Source organism: Schistocerca americana, chromosome 1 (assembly GCF_021461395.2).
Source record: "Schistocerca americana isolate TAMUIC-IGC-003095 chromosome 1, iqSchAmer2.1, whole genome shotgun sequence".
NCBI classification, from domain to species: domain Eukaryota; kingdom Metazoa; phylum Arthropoda; class Insecta; order Orthoptera; family Acrididae; genus Schistocerca; species Schistocerca americana.
Genome location: NC_060119.1, coordinates 854,664,112 through 854,686,110, shown reverse-complemented (window position 1 = coordinate 854,686,110; position 21,999 = coordinate 854,664,112). Strand labels below are relative to the sequence as shown.

Sequence of the window (21,999 nt, the reverse complement as noted above, 5' to 3'; positions counted from 1 at the left end):
GGTCATGGCTAATTTCTCCGTAAAATCGTGCTCTGTATTGTCGACGGATTTTTCATTGGGGTTTGAGGTTTGTGACGTAGCAACGTCTGTAACGGATTTTATACTGGCGTCAACATGGTTTGTAAGACTAGTGAGTAAATGCTGTTCTACTTCCTGTGTTTGTACTGCTAATGACTGTAAAAACTGATTGTGTTCCTTTGTGTGTTTACAGAGATAGTCCTTGTATCGCTTTTCTGAGGTCTCATTGTGAACTTGAAGACGTGCATCTAACCGACCGTCTTGTGGATCTATTGTTTCATTGATTGATTGGATTTCTTCGGTAAGCTTTCTATATGTTTCACTACATTGATGTCTTAAAGCATTAATGCCATCTCTCAAAGGTTTGGAACTGTCTGCGCATTGCCTGGCTACGGCTTCAATTTTATCGCAAGGACGTTTTTCACTGGCGTTAATGTCTGTACCTACCTGTTTGAAAACGTTATCAGTCGTTTCCGTGTACGATTTAAGCTCGTCACATATGGAGGAAAATTGTTCATTGAACTGAGTGGTGGTGTCAACTTGTATTTCTCGTATTTCTTGTATGATGAAAAAGTGTTCATCATTTTTATTAAACCGTTCATTAAATTGATAAACTGTTTAACCATCATTTGCATGAAATTTTGAAGCCTCGGTTCTGTATTCTTTTCAAGTGATGGGTCGAGTGTCACTTGCGTTTTGTCGTGTGGGGACTTCATCTACAACCATGGACGTCTCGTTTGTTGCATTATCTGCATAACCACCGCTAATGGAATGTGACACATTTTTGCAAACAGGCCGAGTACTTTGCACTAATGTGTCCTCTAACATATTCTTGGCATTCTGATTGAATGTACAAAAATTGGGAAATTCATTGACCTGATCCGGTAAACAATCGTGTTCTGACACGTGCGTGTTAACAATATGTACCTCAGCATCTTCCGCTATGCCGGAATCGACAGTGTGAGCAGATGATAAATTAGGTGAAATCATACTGTCAGGAAACTGTACATTACTCTGGGAAGCGGAACTCGTGTTTCTGTGGTGCTTTGCAACTGTTGCACTGCAGAGTGGTTACTGTCATCCTCAACACTGTTATCAATAATAGGAAAATCGTCTATTTCAATATCTCTAATTGTCAGATTACGCGCCGGAACCTTGACACTTTTGCGCGGCATCGTACGTCACATACAAAGTGCAAATCCAAAGACAAAAAATATTGAGCAATGAAAACAATGGAAAACAAGGCGGAGCATAAGAATGCCGATGATGAACTGTGAAAAAATTTTGTACAAGTTAGTAAATTGCGTTGCGCCAAAAAAAATCAAACTATTATTATTGATACAGAGTGAGAGAACAGAACACACACACACGTATATATATATATATATATATATATATATATATATATATATATAATATTGGCCAGCTATGGACCGCATACAACTTAAGACTTACGGCGTTTCTTTTTCTTCCGTTCTTCCCAGTTCTTCATTTTCTTGCCAATTGCTCGTCTCTGCTCATCTGTCCACACTCTCTTGGGTCCTTAGGTCGAGGTTTTGGCTCATCCTCTTCATAGTTTGCGTTTTCTATCAGTAGCCTGAAGTGATTCCTGTCGCGGATTATTTCTTCTGTGACACCTATTTTGTTGGCGTCTTTCTTTACTGCTTCTATCCATACTACAGTTTTTTCAGCTTACTAACGTAATTAAAAATTTTGTTTGTAATCTGTGTTTCTTCCATTCTTTTTAAATGTCCATAAAATTTTAGCCGTCTCTTCCTCATTGTATCTGCGATCTTTTCTGTATTTTTGTATAAGTCTTCATTTCTCCTTTTAATCCACCTATTTTCCTTGTTTGTCTCAGGAACTAGAATTTTTCTTAGTGTTTTTCTCTCTCTTTTTTCTAGTTCTCTTAATTCGCCTTTCTTATTCAGTGTTAGGCACTCTGATCCATACGTTGCTTGTGTCCTAATAACTGAATTATAATGCTTAATCATCGCTTGTATGGATATTGATTTCTTATTGTAGTAGTTTTGTGTTAATTTATATGCAAATTCTAACTTTTTTATTCTTTCTTTACGTGTTGTGTTATCCAGTCCATTGTCGTGGATCCAATCCCCCAGGTATTTCAATCTATCAACTCTTTTAATTTTTCCATACTTCGTTTTCATAAACTTTTCTGTATTATGTTCGTGTTCTATATACTCGGTTTTTTCATAGGATATTTTTAGCCCAGTCTTTTCAGCGATCTCGTGTAACAGATCAAGCATAACTGTTGCGTCTGTTCGGTTTTCAGTTATCAATGCCATATCATCCGCAAAGGCTAAACATTTCACTTCAGATTTGTTCTTTCCTTGGCCCATGCTTATACCCTTTGTACCTCTGTTTTTTAATGTGCTTTCCCATGTTTTTACTATTTTATCTAAAACCCAGCTAAAGAAAATTGGGGCAGCCCGTCTCCTTGTCGAACTCCTGTTTTGATTTTGAATGGTTCAGAAATTTCGCCTTGAAACTTAATTCTTGATGTTGTATCTGTGAGCGTTTGTTCAAGAAGTCATCTGATGTTTTCACCTATCCCTGATTCACATAGTATCTGGAATAGTGTTTGTCTGTCTACTGAGTCGTAGGCCTTCTTGAAGTCTACGAAAGTAACTACTCTATTTTTATTTTGTATAGCTCTCACTCTCAAAATTGTTTTTAAATTAAGAATCTGTTCAGCACATGGTCTACCTTTTCTAAATCCTGCTTGATAATCTCCTATATTAGGTCCTGCTTGTTCCTCTATTCTATTTAAAAGTGCTTTAGAAAGTATTCTGCATGTCACTGGTAACAAGGATATGCCCCTGTAGTTGTTGGTGTCTGTTTTATCTCCTTTTTTACGGAGAGGATGGATCAATGCTTGTTTCCAGTCACTGGGTATGATTCCTTTTGTCCAAATGTCTTTAATTACTTTGTGAATTTTCTGCCATGCGAATAAGCCCCCTAGTTTCCACATTTCTGCTACTATCCCATCCTCACCTGGTTCTTTGTTATTCTTCAATGCTTTGATAATCTTTTCTATTTCTTCTGCTGCAGATGGTTCCGATGGTGGATTTTCATCTTGTGGTTTTTGAAATTGTAATCTGTCATTAGGCTCTTCACAGTTTAATAGATTTTCAAAGTATTCAGCTAAAATTTGGCAGTTCTCTTTATTGCTTAAAACCATTTTTCCATTTTTATCTTTAAAATGTAAACTTGGTGACTGTAATCGTGTTAAAACTTCTCTGAAAGTCTAGTGTTGTTCCTTTTTAAGTCGGAATCCATTTCTTCTAATATGTCTTTGTCATATTGTCTTTTCACTGACCTGATGATTTTTGCTGTCTTTTTCCTTTCTTTTTTAAACTCTTCCCAGTATTCGTGTTTCTTATTACTGTTCCATTTTTTCCATGCCTTTAGTAGATTGTCAATTGCTTCATCACACAGCTCGTTCCACCATCTGTGTTTTGGTATTCTTCGTGGCTGTCCCATTTCTTTAACTGACTATAGCATTGTTTCTTTAGTTTCTTCCCAATCATCCATTTTTCTTGTATTTAGAATATCACAGAATTTGTCCTGATTTTGCATGAGAAATCTAGTGTTTACTCTTGGAAATCTTCTTGGTTTTGGTTTAGGTTTGTTCGGTTGGAACATGGTCCTTATTTCAGTCAGATAATGGTCTATGTTTAGGCCCTTCCTGACTCTGACATCCAAGATTTCCTTGTAGTTTTGAGTCATTATTGCCACATGCTCCAACTGATATTCACCATGATTTTGACTAGGTGATACCCACATTTTTTTCTTTCTTGCAAGTTTCCTGAAACATGTCGGCATTAGTTTTAGATTAAATTGTTTACAAAAATCTATGAGTCTTGTTCTTTTAATAAATACTAAGAAATCTTTACAATTACGATGAATGAATATCTGAACCGTGGAATGGATAAAAAACTCGAATCATCGTGTAGCGTGTTGTAACTGCAAGAGCTGTACTTACACTGTGTTATTGTTAGCAAAACATAATACGAATCGATTGGGCAGTTCAACTCCCAATACCAATAAAATACGTAGGTTGGGACTTAAATAGTGGCAACACTGCTGTGGAGACATTATGCAATGGAATCTACTATTGTCGCCGATAGCACACGTCGTTGGCATACCTACCCCACCTCCGAGCAAATAGACTCGCCCGTCCTACGTGACCGGCGTGCGCACGATCAAGAGAAACACAGTCACTTGTGAGCGAGCTGTCTAACGTAACCGTGTCACTATGTTTTCGAAACAGGAACAACAGAATTGGATCAAGATTGAATGTGCCAGAGGTCGTACAGCGCGACAGTGTCATCAAGATCTTCAAGGGGCGTGCGGAGAATCGGCATTGCCGCACAGAACTGTGACACGTTCGGTGAAAGCCTTCAACGAAGGTCGGCAAACTGTGGCAGACATGCATCGGGAAGTCGTCCTAGCGTCTCTGAAGAAGAAGTGCGTGCTCTTGCCGCGTTAGTGGACAGTGATCGACGCCATACGATTCGTGAGCTCACCCACGAAACCGGATTAGCGCATACGAGTGTGCATCGCCAGGGCATGCGAAAAATTGCGCCACGATGGGTTCCGCATGACTTGACGGAAACGCAGAAATGGATGCGCTACGATGCTGCTTGGAACGCTATGACCGCGAAGGAGAGGGTTTCTTACTCCGTATCGTAACACTGGATGAGACACGGGTCACATCGTGCGAGCCAAACCTGAAACGCCAGTCCAACGAATGGCGTCATTATGGGTCGCCGCGAAAGGCGAAAGTGCATCAGAGCCCCAGTATGATTAAAGTTATGGTGATTCTCGAGTACGACTGTGATGGTGTTATCCTAACGCATTACATTCCTCCACGGCAGACCGTCAATGCACAGTATTACTGTTCTTTCTTGGAGCGTCACCTGCAAAGAAGCGGAGACACTTTCTGCGCCACCCACCCATCATTTCGCACGACAATGCGCGGGCGCATACAGCGCACGCTGTGGCTGCTCTGTTCGGTCGATGGGACTGGAAGTACCGTGCCATCCACCATACTCCCCGGACTTAAGTCCTTGTGACTCTGATTTGATTCCGAAGATGAAGGAACCACTTCGTGGCATTCGCTTCAGAACTGTTCCACAGCTTCGACAGGCAATAGACTGCTCCATTCGCACCATCAACAGAACAGGCTCTGCTAACGGTATACTAAGCCTTCCACATCGCTGGCAACAGGTTCGACACAACGCTGTCGACTACTTTGAAGGACAGTAACAGCAAACATGTAACTTTTGTATCGGTTGTGAATAAATAGTTGCCACTATTTAAGTTCCAACCCTTGTACATTCAGCCCCGTACGCACTGAATCATCTGGCTTTGTTCAAAACTGATAACTTTGGTCCCCGTGTACATAACAAACTAAACTGTCTTACCCCTAGAGCAGCAACGGTGGAACGCGATATATTCTGGTCTCTCACAAAAACTATAAATATGCTAGCTACAGGGTCAGCGATGTGCAATGCTGACTGTAATACTCTGAAATGTACATGAAATTGTTTTGGCTGATGAATGAACACATTTATGAAAATCCAAATTCTTTGGAAAATATGACATGGACAGGGATGTGGTACTGATTGTGGTGAATTACTAACACTGATTTTTTTTGGCAAAATTATGTTGCAAGTTATGTTTGTCTTCTCAGAAACATCTGACAATTGAAGTTACATTACTCACAATTGATTCACAAACAATGAGATGTAAACAGCAAGCATTATCTAACTTCATTAATCCCACATAAATGAAAATCATCGAATTAAATATAGCTCTGTTAACAAATCTTAAAAGCATTACAAAGTGAAATATCTAACTAACCTTTTTTATCAAAACAGTTACTCAACAATTACAAATTATCAGCCATCTTATCTACACTAATACACTGGCAAAAACAGAAATCATAATTATTTAACATCATTAGCTTGGCTGCATGAAGACTTCTGCTTCCATGTTCAACAGTACTGAGGTACCTACATTAATCTAACACTTGCTGTCTTCACACAACACATCACAAAGACTGCTTACTCCATCGTGTTTCCCTCACAGACAGCTACCTACAACTGCTCGCCCATTGCTCTCTTACTCCAACAAAGCATCTTTGGCTCTGCGGTCACGCACAGTCAGCGATCCCCATTATCCAGCCTATCAGAGACATTCATCGTTTATTGTATACTAGTTTCATTTTAATTTATTAATATTCTTATCTTATTCTGGTGGCACATACAAGTGTATCCCAGTAGACTCCTTTCAAGGGGGCCGATTATTAGTTGTAGTCGTTTACTTCCTCGATTACGATCAGTTTTTCTCAACAATTAAAGCAATATCAACACTTACGGACACATTTATCATGAGCCACACGATTTGTGTGGCTTAGGGAGCCAGTCTAAAAACGACACTGAACGCTAGCCAATATAGGAAACCACTCGTCCTTAATCCACAGAATTGATTATGGTGTGGCTCACTTTTCTACCTCACTAGCTGGCACTGCGAGTCAGATTGCAAGGTAATACAATAAGAGAATAAAAACAAATGAGGGTAAGTTATAATGAGAAAACAATATACCTCTCACTATGCTGCACTGCAATATGTCAAAACACGTAAAAATAATACGAGTCAAAGATAATTATACGTGTGATTAAAAGGAAATTCAAAAAAGTACAGTTCTTTACAATATTCTCAGCTGAATATAAGAAAGTAAGTTTCTTTTAGAGTTTTTTCATACAAAATGTTCCATTAAGTTTCGGGTGCCTTTGCGCCGCCAAAACCTGAAGATTCATACAAAATGTGTTCTCGTCTTCTGACAGTTTAAAATGGTCAGAATTTAACAAAATGATCAAAAATAAAAACTGATTACAGGAATCATTGTAAAATTGAATACAGTGTCAAGGCACTAAAATCAGTCTTATAAATTTACTTACTTTAGTCCGTTTCCGTTTCATTTTTATTAGTTACTGTCCTAATCTAAATATAAACTGGAATATGATAAACAGGATAATATGCATGTTCTTAAAGTTAATTTCGTCTTCTTCTTTTATAAGACTGATTTTAGAGGCCTGACACTTTGTTCAACTTTACAATGATTTCTGTAACCAATTTTTGTTCTCAATATTGTGTTAAATTCTGACCAGTTTAAACTGTCAGTAGCTGAATAAATTTTATATGGACAAACACACAAAAAATAGTGCTTTATTATATTCAGCTGAGGATATTGTAAAGAACTGTAGTTTAAAATTAATTTCCTTTCTAATCAGTTGTATAATTACCTGTTCGTTATGTAAGCATCAACGACCTCTAGGATTGCTTTGCATCCTGTGTATAATTGGTTGATACATGCATGTCAGTTTTGAATCGTGTTATTTTGTCATATTATGACTTATTGCAGTGCAGCAGAATGAGAAGTATATTGCATTTTTTGTTACAATTTCTCTCATTTGTTTTTATCTCTTAACGTATTAGCTAGTCATTTACTTTCTTTAATTTCTATTGTAAAATCTGAAGATGGTTACAGTACAGCCGAAAACAGGAATTTTATTTAAAAAGCTGTGCAATAAAGACAAACAAAAATTACGTGCACCGTGACCGCTCTCCAAATGGTCCCTTTATGCCGAATTCTGTTCAAGCTATGATCTCTAACGATACACGTATCATGATTTCTATATTATTTAACTGGTCAAATCGTTTGTACGGTTTCTGTTCACACAAAAACCGGCAAATAGGAAATGTAATACTGAGAAAGACTAGTCGAGCTGCGTAGAGCGCTATAAGACGAATACAGTGAAACTCATGAGATGTCACTCGCGGAAGGTGCAGTACGAGTTTTGTTTGTAATCTGACAACAGATGTTGACCTACGGAGAGAAAATCTGGCGAACAGAGACAGCGTCTTAGCTCCTTTCCGAGAAGGAAATTTCAGTCAGTAACTTTCTACATTACTTGCTGTGACGCACGACCCAAGTTCCACGATTACAAGCACCAGAATTGCTCGTGGGCCATACCCTTGACATTTGGTCGCAGTCGTACTATCTCGGGAAGAGTCGTCATATTACACATATGCTGCGGGATTTCGAACGGCGACCATGAAGAAAGAAGAAGAGGGTGCTGCCTTCACTTCCTGGTCACATTGTCCATCACCTTCTTGGGATAAATTCTAAATACAGGGTAGGTGAGGTACTCAGCCTTGGTCTCTATTTACAGTTTTTGCAACCCTCGCCCTTTCTATATATGGAACCTTCCCATTACCAAATTGACCAGTTCTTCAAACCACAGGATGTATGCGATATTGCAGTGCTTCTATTGTTTAGTTCCTTCGGACAGCCGCTATGAAATACATGAAATGTACTCGCAGTTGTGAATATGGACAGCTATCAGCTGTGTAATGGAATGATGACAACGAAAATTTGTGCCGGACCGAGACTCGAAGCCGTATTTACCGCTTGTCGTTATCGGTCGCCTTACTAGTAGACTATCTAAGCAAGCTTCACGGCCATACCCAAACTTCCACTTGTCGTCAACGATGTGTCTACAACCTGTACTCGTGCATTCATTACGTGTATTCCCAATCAGGGGAGACATTTTAATGTTGACTACATATGAAAGTTTGGGACTAGGCTTGAGCCGTAAATGGATAGCCCAATGGTAAGGCGATCGCTCACGATAAGCAGGTTCGAGTCCGGTCCGGTACATTTCATTTACCGCAGGATGTGTCCTATCAACCGATCTCTTCTTTTGGACAAATTGTGTCATAAATTTCTTTTATACTCAGTTCGATTCAGTACCTCTATATCACTTACCCCATCTACACATCTAATCGTCAGCATTCTTCTGTATCACCTCGTTTCAAAAGCTTCTATTCTATTCTTAGGTGGACTGTTTATTGTTCACGTTTCACTTCTGCACAAAGCTACACTCCGGGCAAATTTCTTCAGAACTGCATGCGCTACGGACCTTAAGGCTATGTAGCAACGCAGAATTTTGCTCTGAACACAAACCTTGCATTGAGGCGTTATTAATTGCACCAAATGTAGACATTTTCGTTATTTGAAAACTGTACGTTGTGCCCCATTGAGAAATATCACTTCGCTCCAAGCAGCGCCATAGCGATGAGAAACTTTTTTCATTTTCTGCTTAACGTATACGGGAGTAGTTCATATGTTGAGAATGCTGTTACCCCGCTACAAAAGCTCCTAGAATCGCAGAACAACGCAACATAAGTAACTAAATCAACAAAACAGCTTACAGATAAAGTTGGAACAATACTTGCATAAAGCGAAATTATGTGTCATTGCGGTTCCTATTTCTCGTTTCTTACAATCTCATTTACCACAGACATTTAGAGTCTCATTTCACACATTCATAACAACCTTGATTCGACGTGACCATTTACTATATTTGGAAACAGTTGAAACGTACATATAAACGCTTGCTTTTGCTCTTTCAAACGTAACAATAACGACGGATTAGTAACATGTTAGTTGCAGATGAATCATATTTTATCACAGATGAAATAATCCATCAAAGACAAAGACGCGAAGATAGTTGAGCGTCTCGTTGACACAGAAGTCACAGGAGGCAGGGTACCAGTAAAATACGGGAGCAGAGGCACCTGTGAGATTGGATGGGAGGGTTGATGAGGGGAGTAGACATCCAGACTCCCTTCCACCAGCCGTTTCCGTAGCCAAGCTCTTGCTAAAGTTATAATACGAAAGTAAAAGGTAAAACTCTTGTTAAAGCCTCCGAAGATTGGGAACTGAATTCCTACGTGGAGCTTTCGGAAATAATTGCAGTCGTTAGTTCCTTCTCTCTTCAGAAGCCGGAAGGGATCACTCGACTAAACAATCACTTCTAGGCAAATGAGTCATTTCTAGCAGGTTCGTTGTACGAACTACTCGAACTCATTTCTCTTCGGTGAGTTTATTAAAGTCTGCTGGTAAGCGAATGTGATAGTTTCGCAAAATGGACAACTGATCCTCGTCTGTTTATTTTATCTAGAACGCAGCTCGTATCACACCTAAAACGTCATGAACAGGACCGCAGCAGAACGAATATGAACAACTTTTGATCTGACAGCCTCAATCGTGGCTCAACAAACATCGCGCAAGCCTGCTATTCGCCTTTATACAATCACAGTCACCTGCGCTTCCATTGTCAAACCAGTCAACAACACACCAAGCCGTCCAAAACAAAATATCATGACACAAGGTTTAAGCAAAAATGAGTATTATTCTCAGTTAAAGAAAATTACAGAGATACATGCGCCTTAACAGATCGCAGTTGGGAGGAGTAAACGTGAAGCGGGAAGTAACAACTGAAGTATGTCAGAAAAAAGTCGGATATTGTTTTACAACGATAAAATTTTCTAAACTAATTACCAGGAAGCAAAGAAAAGGTAGGCGTTGTCATTATGTCATAACTTGAAGCCGACATTTGCCGTCCATTGTCGCCCAAAACACTAGGTTCACTGCATTTATACCTCCATGGTTTGCCGGCCGCGGTGGTCTCGCGGTTCTAGGCGCGCAGTCCGGAACCGTGCGACCGCTATGGTCGCAGGTTCGAATCCTGCCTCGGGCATGGATGTGTGTGATGTCCTTAGGTTAGTTAGGTTTAAGTAGTTCTAAGTTCTAGGGGACTGATGACCACAGCAGTTGAGTCCCATAGTGCTCAAAGCCATTTGAACCATTTGAACCATTTGAACCTCCATGGTTTACCACCGTGATACCTCCCCGTGATGTCACTCTGACGCGCCCGTGCCCTGTTTCGACCGTTGGGGACATCTATCCAGTTTTAGGGTCATATCTCAAATAGCATCTGGTGCTTTGATTGTGTCGAGACGTAGCTGCTTCATTAAAAATACCAGCTTGCCTCGTTTACTGGTGTAGTAACCGATCTGATCGTAATCTAAAGTTTGAATAAATCACATTTCATTTGTAAGTGGAGCCTTTAAAGCAAAATTTTCTTTTGTATACATGAATTATAGTTGCGCTGTTTACCTTTATTCATTTCTCTGTTTTTCATTGCCTTCCAAGCTGCAAACACTCCGAGTCCCACTGTACCAACTTTCTCGTCTCCGTATAACACACGACTACGTGACCGCGCTTATTGTTGGTGCAGCATCTCATGCCCTGAATTCCTCCCGCCGATAATTATTCATTGTTCACATACAGACGTTCTTTAAAAAAGATTCTGGCTAAAACAGCCGGAGACAGGGGTCATGTGGGTATGAGTTTTGTGTGTACGATTATATGAATGTGTGTGTGGTGGGGAGGGGGGGGGGGAGGGGGGGATGTGCTTGCTAGTGTGCTTTGCTTCCTTTCTGAAGATGGCTTTGGCGGAAAACTTACGCGAACACTCTTTTCATCATGATTGCCTGCTGTCCTGCTGTTCGCCGTGTGGGTAGCAACCTATCCGCTTCACGGTGTAGTTATTCCCTCATGAAGTTCGTTGTAAATAATCCACTGCTCTTCAACAAGAGCAATGATGTATACAATTACAGTACTAGAAGAATATAATGACATTCATCATGCCACACTAAGCTTATCTTTAACACAAATACGGGTTCAAAATGCTGCACACAAAACATTGATCATTTATCCAACCAAAAGTTTTGATCACGTGCCAAGCGATATAAAATGCCTGAGAGACGGAAAAGTAAAAGCTGAAATTAACTTAAAACGTTTCTCTTCGACATCCCTCCTATTCCGCTAAAGACTTCCTATTATTGTAACGAAAATGGTGATGGGTAGGAATTTCTAACATCTGTCTGTCTTTAATTTTAAAAAACAAAAATCTAGTAAATGATCAGCATGGAGGCATATTTACAAAAAAGTTATTTGAATATAAAAAGTCTCGTTCCATATCATTATGAGTTACCATGCAAATGGCACATGAAACATGAACCTAACTAGCTATCGGTATATCACAAAGAATGGTACAGGCGTATATACTTTGAAAAACTCAAAATGAAATTCAAAAGTAAGCCGAAGCAGATGATCAAAGTAGACATAAATTTCAATTATGGTTTATTTGGTTATTCCTGAAAAACTGATCGAGTTACTGGCGATAAATATTCTGGGAAACCAAGCAAACAGGCCACTGTTGGAAAGGTAGGCCTACACTATGTTACACGAGTTAGGTTATCACTACTAAAGAAAAATGACTTACATACGTGTTAAAGCAAAATGTCCGTTTTACGGGATCTAAGGGTTTGAGACCATTCCCTTAATCACATTTATAGTATTGCACAATCTAGAACATACTTAAAAACTTACATCTTTTTTACCCTGTAAATTTCTATTTTTGGTCACACACTGAATGACGCATCATAATTAGGATTTAAAAATGAGATGATGTGCAAACTACAGTGAAACTAATGCACTGACTACTAATAAAACAATAAATATAGTCCGCAAGAGGTACCTCTATGGTGTTCTGTTTCTTTGACATTTCAACAATCGTTCACTTTGTAGACATGCACAAGATACGATAGCATGTCTTGCGTCTTCCGTCATTGCACACGTTTTTAGGATGCCAGCTTCATACGCTATCGATACAAGTACAGTAAAAGTGGAATTATATGGATTACGAAAGCGTGCTTTGCACGTCACTTCCTTCTCCTCTTGATTATTCGAAATATATCAACAACAAAAAAAGTTACATTAATGAAGTCAAACACGCATTTAAGAATAGAAAACGTCCGAAATTGCGTTCCTGACACTGTGTTATTCATGTAAGCTGTTATTTTTAGTATTAAAACAGTCGTTGCGTGCACACGACAGGAATAACGAACACGAACCAATCGTAAACAGTAGTTTGCTAATGTTTTGGGCTACTTAAGATGGCGGCAGGCCCTCACCACTCTGGTTTCAAAACAGCGCACAGCCTAAGTCCGTAGTGCCATTGGCCTTCCTTTTTTACCTTCATGTTGAGTATTCCAGACTTCACGCATTATGACTGCATGTCTTATATACAAGAATTTTTTCTTTTAGTCAATTATATGTGCTCTAAAATATAGTGATACTAAAACGGGAAAAGAAAGAATGAAAATTGCTAGTATATTGTTAGAAGTCTTGCCGATTTAGAACAGTATTTGGATAACGCGTGTCCTTCATACGATGTTAAGTACGACGCGTTAAAAAAACGCGTCGATGAGGTTTTTAATTCACACGTAAGAACCGCGGACGGCTTATACAGGGTTTTTGAAGGATCAACGCCAGTTCCTCGAGGTTTTAAAACGTTTTCCACGAAGATAAAAGAACACATTCCAAATGCCGGCATGATTCTGTTGAGGCCAAAAGAAGGAATGTATGGACTCGTAGCAGGGATGAACTTACTGAGATTGACAGAACAAATGTAAGTCATTTTGAAAACAATAACATTTGTGTAGGGCTTTACAAGTCTCTGAAAACAGGAAATTTGAAGATATACTTCGTTTCCACATTAGCGCAGGATTGTAATAACTTTAAAAAGCCTATGACACATTCATGAAAATCTGTTCCTCCCATATAGTCCAAGAAGATCTGGTCAACAATTTCGGATGTATCATCGAAGAAACGTTTGTAAAGTATATTAATGAAGGTGTAACATATCCATGTTAATTACCTTTGGGTCTCATGATACTGTTGACATTAGAGACAGGAAGGAAATGTATCTTATAATGAGGCTATAAAAAACAAAATATATCACACGTGTCACCCAAGGAAAATGTATTACAACGATAAAACACGGTATGCTGTCTGTCTATAATTCACAAAAGAATAAGATATAAACAGTACAAAGTAAGAAATAACGTGAGGTCTAGAAAAGGCACAGACAGGTATCGAAACGTGTCTTGTGAACACTGCGTTTCGCGAAAAGCAGAAAAGCAGATTCGTGTGAAAAAAATATTCTGTTAAAGCTGTCAAAATATTTTTTTCCATATTACTGACCAAATTCACCTGCTTAGGCATCTTCAAGTAAACATTTAGATATGTTCATGCGTAAAACATTATAAGATCTTACATTAAGTCATAAAATAACACATCACAGAATACTCCAAGAGCATCGGAATTTCGTAAACCACACTAAACCCAAAATTCACAATTTCGTAAACTACACTAAACGCATAATTCGTCTTAATGTGAACAATCATACGCCTAAATTCACAGTGAAGTACATGGTAATATGCTTTTGGATGCGGTTTTCGGGATGGCAATTTTCCTGTACTGTTCCCTCATGTCTAGTTATTTATTATCGCGTAATAAGTGTGGTCTGTTAATGCAATACGTACGAGGTTCAAAAAATGGCTCTGAGCACTATGGACTTAACATCTGAGGCCATCAGTCCACTAGACTTAGAACTACTTAAACCTAATTATCCTAAGGACATCACATACATCCATGCCTGAGACAGAATTCGAACCTGCGACCCTAGCAGCCGCCTGGTTCCAGACTGAAGCGCCTACAACCGCTCCACCACAGCGGCCGGATACGTACGAGGAAATGAAAATGTGCACCTGTAACTGAGCGAAGAGTTGAAACTAGCCAATAGTGTGGAATGAAACACTTTGTTTCAAATAAATTGACTGCCTCGGCGGAAAAAACAGATTATATAGTCGATTTAGAGAAGCTAAATTTCTTAAGCAGACAGACAAAAGTAACTTACATGTTCTGCACGATTATTAATACCTGACCCGCTAATAATGTTTGGAAATAGAATAAAATCGAAAAACTGAAACTAACAACATATTATTTTCGCCTTCCACGATTATATGAACGTATTTCAGTTCACCTGATAGCTCCCAGTCACAGAAATCCGTTTTGTTTTCATTTGACATGAAAGTTGTACTGTCCAACGACGACATTAGTACACTTGTTGTCGGAAACACACGGTGACTGGGTGTTGTGTGCTGTTCTTAGGTTAGTTAGGTTTAAGTAGTTCTAAGTTCTAGGGGACTGATGACCATAGATGTTAAGTCCCATAGTGCTCAGAACCATTTGAACCACACGGTGACGACGCTGCAGTAAACAAGTGCAGTGGTGAATAAGGAAAACACATCGCACTGACAATGTTTTTATGTCAGCTGTTCATATACTACTATCAAGTATTCAGTGAGTCCTCTTGTGAAATATCGTCAGTAGTGTAGTACAGTGTTACTTAGTATCACGAATACCCCCTGAGTTGTACAATTTTGCCAGGAACAAAGAAAACTAGAATCACGTAATGATACCTCTTTATAAAGCGGCAAAACTAAGAGGGAAGTCAGACAAAAACAGAAAAATACTTCTTGAAAGACTCTAAGAAAGCGGAAGAAACCGGGGAAAAAGTTACAACTCATAGAAACCAAAGGCATTCTAGAAAAGCAGTTCCTGTATATGTGTTCGATAAAGCACTTAATCGACAATTTTTAGTGTTTTATCAGCGGAGGAAGGAAATCCCAACGTCGAGAAAGCTGCTTATATTTTCAAAACCCGACAAATTTTTAGGGAGAAGAGGAAGGAAAATTTTGGAAGAGATGGGGTAAAAAAGAGAACCATCCTAACAAAATGTTTCGGTATTGTTTCAAAGCATGCGAAATACTTGAGACCAATCAGAAATAATAAAAAGGGGTCAAATAAACCAGTGGTATTTACGGACGAAACATGGGTGCATGCGACCTCAGTGGCTGAGCGGTTCTAGGCGCTTCAGTCTGGAACCACGCGACCGCTACGGTCGCAGGCTCGAATCCTGCCTCGGGCATGGATGTGTGTGATGTCCTTAGGTTAGTTAGGTTTAAGTAATTCTAAGTTCTAGGGGGCTGATGACCTCAGATGTTAAGTCCCATAGTGCTCAGAGCCATTTGAACCATGGGTGAATGCGCCATATAACATGAACAAGTGCTGGCCACATGAACAAGTTCCAGATTAATGATTAAAAGCAGTGTAGGCCAAAGAGCTATTGTTGTCCACCATGAAGGGGCAATGGGTTTGATAGGGCGACTAGAGTTAATTTATGATTCGAAATTTAATCCCCAAGTTTATCACGATAACATGTAATTTATGATTCGTAATTTAATTTTCCAAGTTTATCACGAAAACATGAATGGGGATGAGTATCACAAATAAGATGAAGAGAAACTGATTCATAACATCCCAGCTTGTGGTATTGCCGTTTACGATAACGCACCTTATCACATTGTTCAGACAACCGAACTTAACTAGAAACGAGCTCTTACAAATTGTGCGTTATAATAAGCCATAGCCTGTTTTTTTTAAAGCAGATGAGTTCTGAAGTAAGGGACATACTGTTCTGAGGCATCCATCACACCTTTGTGATATGATACCCATAATCTGTACATCAATAAACAAAAACCAGCAGAAAAAAGTTTCTTCCATTATTTTAACTACCCTAAAACAAATAACCAAATACTTTTTGTCGAAGCTTAACCAAGTGATTGGTTAAATGCTCAGGAACATGTAAGAGAAACTGAAAATGAATTTTGGCACAGAGATGGGTTGATGGAAGAAGCAAAGATAGTATAATGATTTATATTGGTCCAGTGAATAAAGATGAACATGTAACGAAGACAGTGATACGGAATCTGACGCGGCTGATGAAATTGGTACGAATTCAAATGGCTGTAAGCACTATGGGACTTAACATCTGAGGTCATCAGTCCCCTAGACTTAGAACTACTTAAACCTAACTAACCTAAGGACATCACACACATCCATGCCCAAGGTAGAATTCGAACCCGTGACCGTAGCAGCAGTGCGGTTCCGGACTGAAGTGCCTAGAACCGTTTGGCCACAGCGGTCGGCTGGTACGGATTCCAAGGATACAGATACAACACATGAAGAATTTGGCTCTAATCACCAAGGTGAGTGCAGCTTTCATTGCATAACTGTAGTCGCACCGCCCTTCCCTCCCGCCACAACCCCAATTACGTGCTGACTCACAATAAGCAGACCGAAGCTCTCTCACTCCCAGATGCGATAAGTTGTGGTCCACCCAGTATACGAAGTGAAAACAGAAAACAGCAAAATCACGAAACCTGAACATGGGCCACATCGCGTCTGCACCCACCACAACTGACACAGCTATGCGCCTGAATGAATCTTGTAGCTTGTAGGGATGAGAAAAACCGACCGGTTAAAACCGATACCGGTATTTTAGTTCCAAATAAATAATATTTTTCGGTATTTCTCTGGTCTCGGTTATAACAGGTTCTTTTCTATTTGTTACTACTAACTGGTTAAAGAAGCTGGCATATCTATTTACCATAGCAGGAGTGCTAAAAACCAGGGTTTTTAAATAAAACTTTTTTTTTAAAGCGAGTGTTGTTTATTCCTAGCATCCATTGCCTTGAAATACTGGATGGTTACAAAAAATGGGGTAAGTGATCAGTTCCATTTGAATAACAATATGGACAGCTGGAAACAAGCAACAACACATGATTCGGAACAGCATTGCTGAGACAGTAATGTACCTATTGCCAAATGGCGTGGCCTATCAGATAATAAGCGTGTAGGTGCAATGGGCAAGACTTGCACTATCTGGTCTATACGATACTTTCTCGCTTTCGTCCTCAGACGTCAGTTATTTTGCAGGTGGTGCCAACCCTAGTTTGGTTTTTTTTTTTACGAAATGCGGTAAAAACGAAGTACACCACTTCATTAGCTATAATACAAAAAAAAAAAAAAAATGGAATGAGGCACAACAAACTTGCAGCATCTACACTCCTGGAAATTGAAATAAGAACACCGTGAATTCATTGTCCCAGGAAGGGGAAACTTTATTGACACATCCCTGGGGTCAGATACATCACATGATCACACTGACAGAACCACAGGCACATAGACACAGGCAACAGAGCATGCACAATGTCGGCACTAGTACAGTGTATATCCACCTTTCGCAGCAATGCAGGCTGCTATTCTCCCATGGAGACGACCGTAGAGATGCTGGATGTAGTCCTGTGGAACGGCTTGCCATGCCATTTCCACCTGGCGCCTCAGTTGGACCAGCGTTCGTGCTGGACGTGCAGACCGCGTGAGACGACGCTTCATCCAGTCCCAAACATGCTCAATGGGGGACAGATCCGGAGATCTTGCTGGCCAGGGTAGTTGACTTACACCTTCTAGAGCACGTTGGGTGGCACGGGATACATGCGGACGTGCATTGTCCTGTTGGAACAGCAAGATCCCTTGCCGGTCTAGGAATGGTAGAACGATGGGTTCGATGACGGTTTGGATGTACCGTGCACTATTCAGTGTCCCCTCGACGATCACTAGTGGTGTACGGCCAGTGTAGGAGATCGCTCCCCACACCATGATGCCGGGTGTTGGCTCTGTGTGCCTCGGTCGTATGCAGTCCTGATTGTGGCGCTCACCTGCACGGTGCCAAACACGCATACGACCATCATTGGCACCAAGGCAGAAGCGACTCTCATCGCTGAAGACGACACGTCTCCATTCGTCCCTCCATTCACGCCTGTCGCGACACCACTGGAGGCGGGCTGCACGATGTTGGGGCGTGAACGGAAGACGGCCTAACGGTGTGCGGGACCGTAGCCCAGCTTCATGGAGACGGTTGCGAATGGTCCTCGCCGATACCCCAGGAGCAACAGTGTCCCTAATTTGCTGGGAAGTGGCGGTGCGGTCCCCTACGCCACTGCGTAGGATCCTACGATCTTGGCGTGGATCCGTGCGTCGCTGCGGTCCGGTCCCAGGTCGACGGGCACGTGCACCTTCCGCCGACCACTGGCGACAACATCGATGTACTGTGGAGACCTCACGCCCCACGTGTTGAGCAATTCGGCGGTACGTCCACCCGGCCTCCCTCATGCCCACTATACGCCCTCGCTCAAAGTCCGTCAACTGCACATACGGTTCACGTCCACGCTGTCGCGGCATGCTACCAGTGTTAAAGACTGCGATGGAGCTCCGTATGCCACGGCAAACTGGCTGACACTGACGGCGGCGGTGCACAAATGCTGCGCAGCTGGCGCCATTCGACGGCCAACACCGCGGTTCCTGAAGTGTCCGCTGTGCCGTGCGTGTGATCATTGCTTGTACAGCCCTCTCGCAGTGTCCGGAGCAAGTATGGTGGGTCTGACACACCGGTGTCAATGTGTTCTTTTTTCCATTTCCAGGAGTGTATAACAAGCAAAAATTCACAATGTCCCTTATAAATTGGTTCAAATGGCTCTGAGCACTATGGGACTCAACTGCTGTGGTTATCAGTCCCCTAGAACTCGAACTACTTAAACCTAACTAACCTAAGGACATCACACACATCCATGCCCGAGGCAGGATTCGAACCTGCGACCGTAGCAGTCGCACGTTTCCGGACTGCGCGCCTAGAACCGCGAGACCACCGCGGCCGGCTGTCCCTTATAAAAAATGGTAAATTTGATTGATATACACTATGTGATCAAAAGCATCCGGACTTCCCCAAAAACATACGTTTTTCATATTAGGTACATTGTGCTGCCACCTACTGCCAGGCACTCCACATCAGCGACCTCAGTAATCATTAGACATCGTGAGAGAGCAGAATAGGGCGCTCTGCGGAACTCACGGACTTCAAACGTGTTCAGGTGACTGGGAATCATTTGAGTCATACGTCTGTACGCGAGATTTCCACACTCCTAAACATCCCTAGGTCCACTGTTTCGGATGTGATAGTGAAGTGGAAATGTGAAGGGACACGTACAACACAAAAGCGTACAGACTGACCTCGTCTGTTGACTGACAGTGACCTGCCGACAGTTGAAGAGGATGGTAATGTGTAATAGGCAGACATCTATACAGACCATCACACAGGAATTCCAAACTACATCAGGATCCACTGCAAGTACTCTGACAGTTAGGCGGGAGGCGAGAAAACTTGGATTTCAAGGTCGAGCAGCTGCTCATAACCAACACGTCACGCCGGGAAACGCCAAACGACGCCTCGCTTGGTTTAAGGAGCGTAAACATTGGACGATTGAAGAGTGGAAAAACGTTATGTGGGGCGACGAATCACCACGGTGCACAATGTGGCAATCCGATGGCAGGGTGTGGGTATCGCGAATGCCTGGTGAACGTCATCTGCCAGTGTGTTTTGTGCCAACAGTAAAATTCGGAGGTGGTGTTATGGTGTGGTCGTGGTTTTCATGGAGGGGGAGTGCACCCCTTGTTGTTTTGCGTAGTACTATCACAGCACAGGCCTACATTGATATTCTAAGAACCTTCTTGCTTCCCACTGTTGAAGAACAATTCAGGGATGGCGATTGCATCTTTCAACACGATCGAGCACGTGTTCATAATACACGGCCTGTGGCGGAGTGATTACGCGACAATAACATCGCTGTAATGGACTGGCCCGCACAGAGTTCTGACCTGAATCCTACAGAACACCTTTGGGATGTTTTGGAACGCCGACTTCGTGCCAGGCCTCACCGACCGTCATCGATACCTCTCCTCAGTGCAGCACTCCGTGAAGAATGGGCCGCCATTCCCAAAGAAACGTTCCAGCACCATTGAACGTATGCCTGCAAGAATGGAAGCTGTTATCAAGGCTTAGGGTGGGCCAACACCATATTGAATTCCAGCATTATCGATGGGGGAGCCACGAACTTGTAAGTCATTTTCAGCAAGGCGTTTGGATGCTTTTGATCGCATAGTGTACCCATAATTCCATAGACTTGCCATAAATTTGGGATAATAGCTTAACCCTTAATTTTGCGGTTGCTTCAGGGTGAAAAATTCTTGCACTCTGTCTTCAGGCCACAAGTGACCCATCGGGACCATCCGGCCGCCATGTCATCCTCGGCCGAGGATGCGGATAAGAGGGGCGTGTGGTCAGCACACCGCTCTCCCGGTCGTTATGATGGTTTTCTTTGACCGAAGCCGCTACCATTCGGTCGAGTAGCTCCTCAATTGGCATCACGAGGCTGAGTGCACCCCGAAAAACGGCAACAGCGCATGGCGGCCAGGATGATCACCCATCCAAGTGCCGGCCGCGGCCGACAGCGCTTAACTTCGGTGATCTGACGGGAACCGGTGTAGCCACTGTGGCAAGGCCGTTGCCAGGGTGAAAAATTGGTACCATCCAAAAGTGACGCTGCAGTGAAGTCACCAGCTTATGACCTCTAGCTCTCGCCGTTGCAGCGCCTGTCTCCTTCAGCTTTACCAGCGTTGCTGGAGACAGTGAGACCGATAACTACCACAACCTCAGCCCCATATCGATCGAGACCTCCTCCTCTCTTTCACCTGCACTGAAATTTTTCATTATTTGTTAGTACGTTTATAACTCGAAATAACAACAAATAAAAAACTGAGATATGATTATTTCGGAATGTAGTTAATTTGAGCGAATTTAGCAGTCAGGTTAAACGGATGGCGAAAAAACCGGTATAATCGAAAATCGGTTGTTTCAGCGATAACCACCATCCCAAGTAGGTTGGCAACGCCAGAAAAATATCCCCGTGCAGAGTCTGGCAGGTTCTTTCCGCTTGGTACACGCTGTTTCAGCAACTGAGAGCTACACTCCAAGCAGCCAGATACGGGGGGTCCTGCTTAAACACGATTTCAGTTCCGCGCATGCGCGTGAACCCGCTGGCAGCTGCTGAAACGAAGTAGGCTGCCGATGCCTCCACTTGCGCAGCGTCAGCATAGCTGGAGCTGGGCGCCGTGCTACAGCGGTCGGCGCCCCCCACTTGGCTGTTGTCATCACCTTCCACGAAACAGACGTCTCGCCTGCCCTTCTCCTGGCTGCTGCAGAGGCGGAGGTCGCTGTGTCCTGATCCGCCTCGTCTGCTGCTTGTGGGACGCACCTCATCTCCAGCTTATCTGGGCTTTCAAAGTGTGTGCCTGAGGAGTACGCTTCCAGGCACGTGTGACTAAAAAATCGGAAGTGCGTCTGGCATTCGGTTGAAATTGGAAAGCGGTCACGTGTCGTCTCTTGGTTGTGTGGT

The 21,999-nt window shown here is 42.0% G+C and overlaps 1 protein-coding gene and 1 pseudogene across 1 annotated transcript in view; one reads left to right on the top strand and one right to left on the bottom strand.

Moving 5' to 3' along the window:
- Positions 1–21,999, top strand: part of LOC124613525 (CD63 antigen-like) — a 420,885-nt gene that overhangs the window by 223,825 nt on the left and 175,061 nt on the right. The gene's annotated exons all lie outside the window — the stretch shown is intronic.
- On the bottom strand, positions 20,996–21,113 carry LOC124555602 (annotated as a pseudogene).